Source organism: Heterodontus francisci, chromosome 45 (assembly GCF_036365525.1).
Source record: "Heterodontus francisci isolate sHetFra1 chromosome 45, sHetFra1.hap1, whole genome shotgun sequence".
NCBI classification, from domain to species: Eukaryota; Metazoa; Chordata; class Chondrichthyes; order Heterodontiformes; family Heterodontidae; genus Heterodontus; species Heterodontus francisci.
In genome coordinates this window covers 20519081-20525926 of record NC_090415.1, presented here as the reverse complement: position 1 = coordinate 20525926, position 6846 = coordinate 20519081, and positions in this window count along the sequence as shown.

The window sequence follows — 6846 nt, the reverse complement described above, 5'->3', positions numbered from 1 at the left end:
AGACATAGCAAGTAAGTAGTCACAGTTACAGAGATAGCAATTAAGTAGTCTCAGTTAACAGACAGAGGAATTAAGTAGTCTCAGTTACAGACATAGCAAGTAAGTAGTCTCAGTTACAGACAGAGCAATAAAGTAATCTCAGTTACAGACAGAGCAAGTAACTAGTCTCAGTTACAGACACAGCAATTCAGTAGTCTCAGTTACAGATAGAGCAAGTAAGTAGTCTCAGTTACAGACAGAGCAAGTAAGTAGTCTCAGTTACAGACAGCGCAAGTAAGTAGTCTCAGTTGCAGACATAGCAAATAACTAGTATCAGTTACAGCCACAGCAAGTCAGTAGTCTCAGTTACAGATAGAGCAAGTAAGTCGTTTCAGCTACTGACTGAGCAAGTAAGTATTCTCAGTCACAAACAGAGCAAGTAAGTCGTCTCAGTTGCAGAAATAGCAAGCAAGTAGTCTCAGTTGCAGACATAGCAAGTAAGGAGTCTCAGTTGCAGCCATAGCAAGTAAGTAGTCTCAGTTACAGACAGAGCAATTAAGTAGTCTCAGTTGCAGACATAGCAAGTAAGTAGTCTCAGTTACATACATAGCAAGTAAGTAGTTTCAGTTACAGACAGGGCAAGTAAGTAGTCTCAGTTACAGAAACAGCAAGTAAGTCGTTTCAGCGACAGACAGAGCAAGTAAGTAGTCTCAGTCACAGACAGAGCAAGTAAGTCGTCTCAGTTATAGACATAGCAAGTAAGTAGTCTCAGTTACAGACAGAGCAAGTAAGTAGTCTCAGTTACAGACATAGCAAGAAATTAGTCTCAGTTCCAGACAGAGCAAGTAAGTAGTCTCAGTTACAGAGTTAGCAAGTAAGTAGTCTCAGTTACAGACATAGCAAGTAAGTAGTCTCAGTTACAGACAGAGCATGTAAGTCGTTTCAGCTACAGACTGAGCAAGTAAGTAGTCTCAGTCACAGACAGAGCAAGTAAGTCGTCTCAGTTACAGACAGAGCAAGTAAGTAGTCTCAGTTACAGACATAGCAAGTAAGTAGTCTCAGTTACAGACAGAGCAAGTAAGTAGTCTCAGTTACAGACAGAGCAATAAAGTAATCTCAGTTACAGACAGAGCAAGTAAGTAGTCTCAGTTACAGAAAGAGCAAGTAAGTAGTCTCTGTTACAGACAGAGCAATTAAGTAGTCTCAGTTACAGACAGAACAAGTGAGTAGTCTCAGCTACAGACTGAGCATGTACGTAGTCTCAGTTACAGACAGAGCAAGTAACTAGTCTCAGTTACAGACACAGCAAGTCAGTAGTCTCAGTTACAGATAGAGCAAGTAAGTAGTCTCAGTTACAGACAGAATAAGTAAGTAGTCTCAGTTACGGACATAGCAAATAAGTAGTCAAGTTACAGACATAGCAAGATTGTAGTCTCAGTTACAGACATAGCAAGTAAGTAGTCTCAGTTACAGACAGAGCAATTAAGTAGTCTCAGTTACAGACAGAGCAAGTAAGTCGTCTCAGCAACAGACAGAGCAAGTAAGTAGTCTCAGTTACAGAGATAGCAAGTAAGTAGTCTCAGTTACAGACAGAGCAAGTAAGTAGTCAATTTACAGACATAGCAAGTACTTAGTCTCAGTTACAGACAGAGAAAGTAAGTCGTCTCAGTTACAGACAGAGCAAGTAATTCGTCTCAGCAACAGACAGAGCAAGTAAGTAGTCTCAGTTACAGACAGAGCAAGTAAGTAGTCTCAGTTACAGACAGAGCAATAAAGTAATCTCAGTTACAGACAGAGCAAGTAAGTAGTCTCAGTTACAGACAGAGCAAGTTAGTAGTCTCAGTTACAGACAGAGCAATTGAGTAGTCTCAGTTACAGACAGAGCAAGTGAGTAGTCTCAGCTACAGACTGAGCATGTACGTAGTCTCAGTTACAGACAGAGCTAGTAACTAGTCTCAGTTACAGACAGAGCAAGTCAGTAGTCTCAGTTACAGATAGAGCAAGTAAGTAGTCTCAGTTACAGACAGAACAAGTAAGTAGTCACAGGTATAGACAGAGCAAGTAAGTAGTCTCAGTTACAGACATAGCAAGTATCTAGTCTCAGTTACAGACACAGCAAGTCAGTAGTCTCAGTTACAGATAGAGCAAGTAAGTAGGCTCAGTTACGGACATAGCAAATAAGTAGTCTCAGTTACAGACAGAGCAAGTAAGTAGTCTCAGTTACAGACATAGCAAGTCAGTAGTCAAGTTACAGACATAGCATGATTGTAGTCTCAGTTACAGACATAGCAAGTAAGTAGTCTCAGTTCCAGACTGAGCAAATCAGTAGTCTCAGTTACAGACAGAGCAAGTGAGTAGTCTCAGTTACAGACAGAGCAAGTAAGTCGTCTCAGCAACAGACAGAGCAAGTAAGTAGTCTCAGTTACAGAGATAGCAAGTAAGTAGTCTCAGTTACAGGCAGAGCAATAAAGTAATCTCAGTTACAGACAGAGCAAGTAAGTAGTCTCAGTTACAGAGATAGCAGTTTAGTAATCTCAGTTACAGACAGAGCAAGTAAGTAATCTCAGCTACAGACAGAGCATGCACGTAGTCTCAGTTACAGAGAGATCAAGAAACTAGTCTCAGTTACAGACACAGCAAGTCAGTAGTCTCAGTTACAGATAGAGCACCCAAGGTATAGTTGGCTGCATGCAGAGTTTCGGAAGCTATTACTAGCGTGGCACAGCACCCTGTCCGAGGTTTGGAAGATCTGAAAGGTCGCCCCCTGGAACTTTAAATTGAAATAGCCTAATGGGATCTCTACCCACGCCAGCTACAAAAGTACTTGACAGTGAAAGGATTAGACATACCGCTGGTTGTTCACATGAAGAGCGATCAGCACTGAGGTGATCCCCAACCTCACCTTCCCCAGCTGGTGCAAGTCGGGGAGAAGGAGTTCCCTGGAAATGTAGTGCAGGGTGTTGGCTAAGAAAATCCGCTGTGCTGTGGCCCCCAGAGTGTCCACTGGCAGGTATGTTCCACCCACGGTGAGCCCCATGTTCAGGACCAGGGACACCGCCCACTTGGTTTTCAGGTAAATTATAGCTTTCTCATGCATTTGTGAGGCTGCGATAATGGCCGAGGGCCCGAGAACCGAAACAACTGCCTTTGCACGAGCCTCGATTGTCATATTAAGGTTGGCATAATTCTTCACCCCATGCCTTGTTGTTAAAAGCCTTAATCGTGATGGGCCCACGGGAGTGACTGCAGCAGCTGCTGCAATTAGGAAGACCTCTACACCAGAGAGAACAGAGAAGCCATGGGTCAGAAGAGCCACACCCAATGTTTGTTGATAAATAAAATAAGATTAGCAAATATAATAAAATATTGGCAAGACTAATACTTGTGGTAAGGAGCTATGGCAAGAGTGGAGAGGCTGAGGGTAAGGGAAGCCAAGAGGAAATGATCTTCGCAGCTATAATGACAGAGAACATTCAGTCGATGGTCTTCTGGTTGAGTTCTGGACGGGGTGGGGAGGTGTCTTCACCTGGGGTAGCTGGGGTGGGGAGGGAGCTCCTTATTCAATGGTGTCAAAGAACACAGAGTGCCACTACTAAATAAGCCAGCCCAACCCTGGGTCTTTTGGACCAATCTTTTCCCTCAAAAAAAAAAATCATTACAAAACGCTTCAATGCTCAACCAAACTCACAATGAGCTTTCAGTTCTTATGCATTACCGCTGGCTTCCTTTCAATTTCTGCATCAGGTGCAGCGTCTTCGGTCTCCAGCACACAGCCTACAGTCAGCTCAACCTTGTTGTTACTCAGCAGTCCCAATCAGACAGCAGTAAGCCTTGTGCTGTAGCTCCCCTGGGAGTGTTTGTTGGTCCGGTGTGGAAGGAGCTTTCCGCTGTAGTTAACCCCATGCAGGAGCTGCCCTGACATTCTTTGATACGGAAAGTGTCGAGGAAGAAGTATTCTGAATCTAACCCGCTGCTGCAACTGGCCTGGGAGTGTTTGATGTGATAGTGCACAGATGGCATTACTCTGTTGCGAAAACTGTGCTGTAGCTGCCCTGCGAAGTGTTTGAACAAAGATGATTGCTCTTTCTCATGCCTTGCAGTCCGGAGGATTAACCTCTGTCGTGTTGCTCAGTACTGTTTTTGCAAAAGATCCTCCCTACTCCGCCTGGGAGGTTTTGCCTCAGACTGTAATCTGTATTCCATGGGAAGTTCCTTAATGGGTTAGCGATGAGTGTTGCTTTTGCACCAGGTGAGGGTCACAGCCAGTATCCATCATGAGCTCCCTCTACAGGCCCCAGACATTGCTTCCATCTTTCTTCCTGATCGGGATCTGAGACTGAGCAAGACTGTTTCTAACCTCATTTCCCTATTTATCCCTGCTCAGAACTTTCGACACCATAACCCTCTCCAACACTAGGACTGCTTATTTCCACCTTCATAACATCATCGGGCTCAGTCACTGTCTCAGATTATTTATTGCTAAAACCCTCTTCCTTTCCTTTCTTCCTTCTAAATTTGACTATTCAAATCTCTGGGGGAGCCGGCGGTGGAAGCACGGAGGAGGGGAGACGAGTTGGGTGATGGGGACGGATGGGGACACCCAGTGTCGGAAAGGCCTATGGTCTGTGAACGTCTTGATTTTAAAATCCTGATCCTCATGTTTATTTACAGCGCATTGTGAAGTGCCAAACCAGTGAACTGCAGAACACGTGGCAAATTTTAGTTTGTTTGTGTTTATTATTTTGTCATAAATACTTCACGCCCTCAGGGTGGAAGTTAGATCCCGACAATTGGAATCAGTGTGGTTAAGAGAGACGGGAACGGTCGAATTCAGCTAGGACTCGAGAACAGAGCACTATCACCACGACATTCCCCTCCTGCAAGTCACACAGCATCTTCACTTGGCCATCTATCACCATTGATTCATCACCACTGGGTCAAAAGCCCTTGTGTAACAATATTTTTGTAACGCATTAATGACACGGACTACGATGGCTCAAGATAACATTCCACCATCTCTTTGATCCAAATGGGGATTGGAAAGTCATGCTGATCTTGCCAGCATCATCGATATCCTCACAACAAATAGTCGTAAGCGGACTGAAATCTATCATTTTGCAATTCACTGATTGAAAGCAGGTGAGGCCTATGATCACAGCAGGACCTCATTTTCCATTAAACATATTGTCAATGCGACTGGGCCCATCATTCCATTGTATTTGCTGGTCTCCTCTCTCCTTTATTGGATAACACGTAACGATTAGCTTGCTGTGCCAAAAACTGTTGAGCATCAGATATACATATGAGATAAGGATTCAGTGAATTACTTTTGTCAAAGAATACGAGTCCTACAGGACAGGACGAGGCCATTTGGAACATCATGTCCGTGCTGGCTTTTTGAAAGAGCTATCCAATTTATCTCTCTGCACTGTTCTTTCCCCATAGACCTGCAAAACCCCTTTCCAATATTTATCTCATTCCATTTTTAAAATTTGCTTTTACCAGCCCTTCTGGCCATACATTAGCGTAAAAAAAGCTAAAATAATGTTTTCTGGACATTTGACTTTGTTTATACATATTATTACTGGATGTCATTACTTTTGGTTATTAAAAATGTACTATTCCATCCTCATTATTATCGGTGTCTCCGGCAAGTCTCTATTCAGATGTTTAATTCAATAAATCATGTTTAACTGCATTACTGCTCTTGTCATTTTCTCTCCTCTCCTTGCTGCGGTGACTGGTGTATCTCTGCAACTGGCTCTTACCTCTATTCAAGATTGCAAACTATATTAATATTGTGGTAATTAGCTCTCTCAATTTCACTGATGTTGGTGTCCTTGTAGTTCTCTATATTCTGCTATCCGATCTAAGGGCCATATTTCACTGTTTCAATGTTATTACCAATCCAATCTTGGGAAGGCTGAAGAGTTATTTTGGGGTTTTTTTTTGCTCTCTGTGACAAACTTCTTACTCTATTCACTAACTGCCTTATCTTGCTGGCCAGCATCTGAGGCTGAATAAAACCGATCAAAACCTCCGCCATCTAGTTAAAGGTGAACAGAGTTCATCCCCACATCCTCTCCAGAACTAATCCTGCCTAATAACTGCAGCATTATTGTGTCCACCTCCACTGCTGTTTCAACCCATATGATGTATGAACTCTTATATGTTGCTTAATTAAATCCGGACTCAACCATCCCAATGCCATCAGTATTGCCCTCTCAGTGAAAATCCTTCATAAACCACACCTCATCCAAGAATTCTGCTGCCCGTAACCTATCTCACACGACATTATGGACATCCATCCACCCGTTTTCACTAAGATTGATTCCCAGCCTCTCAATTCCTTAATTATTATATTCTTGCAATTGTGTTCAAATCCCTCCATAACCAGGCTCCTCCAATTATTTCCATTCACCTACCTATCTACCATACTCCTGCAACTGAATCCCTTTAAGTATTTAACCAACTTTCTTTTTAAAGTGAATTTATTTGCTTATGGGCCTCTACTTGGCCACATGTTCCTTGTGCCCCAAACATCCCCTGGTTCCAGCATTACGAAGCCCAGAATTCAGAAAGTGCCACGAGATACACTGCCAGCTTCTTCCTGTGTCCCAGGTGGAGGTTAGTGTTGGGAAGAATTTTCTGGCAGCTTTGATGGACATCTTTGAAACATGTGCTCCAATTATAAGAGGTGTGTGGGGCACGTGATGGTGGAGAGCCAGCAGTTACTTAGTGGTGTCAAGGGGGCGGGAGAAGATGCCACTGCTGCATTTGGCAGCCATCGGTTCAGGGAGGACGCCTGCACAGGACGGCGGGTGCAGTGTGGCCAAAACTTTTTAGCATCTGGGAGCGGGACTTACG